Consider the following 351-nt stretch of genomic DNA (forward strand, 5'->3'; position numbering starts at 1 on the left):
CTTTATTTGGGGTTGCTACATCTAATTATTTTTTCCCCACGTACTTCTGTTATTCACTTCTTTATCTTTCATTTTTTTCGCTTTCATGTTATTTCTATATTTTTATCTTAATTTTCTAACATCATCTTTTCTTTCCTTTCATCTATTTTTTATCTTGATTTTCTAAGCTCACGTAGTTTTTTCTACGATACTGTTTTCTTTACCCCCCCCCTACCCCCACTAACCTTAAATGAATTCAGATTTACAGTCTGGTGTATCTTTGCTCTTTCTGTGACCTTCTTGCTGCTCGAAACAGCTCGTAAGGGAAGTGAATCGAGGTGATATAAAATTCCCCGGAACCTTTCTAATAAG

This window comes from Penaeus vannamei, chromosome 28 (genome assembly GCF_042767895.1).
Source record: "Penaeus vannamei isolate JL-2024 chromosome 28, ASM4276789v1, whole genome shotgun sequence".
NCBI classification, from domain to species: Eukaryota; Metazoa; Arthropoda; class Malacostraca; order Decapoda; family Penaeidae; genus Penaeus; species Penaeus vannamei.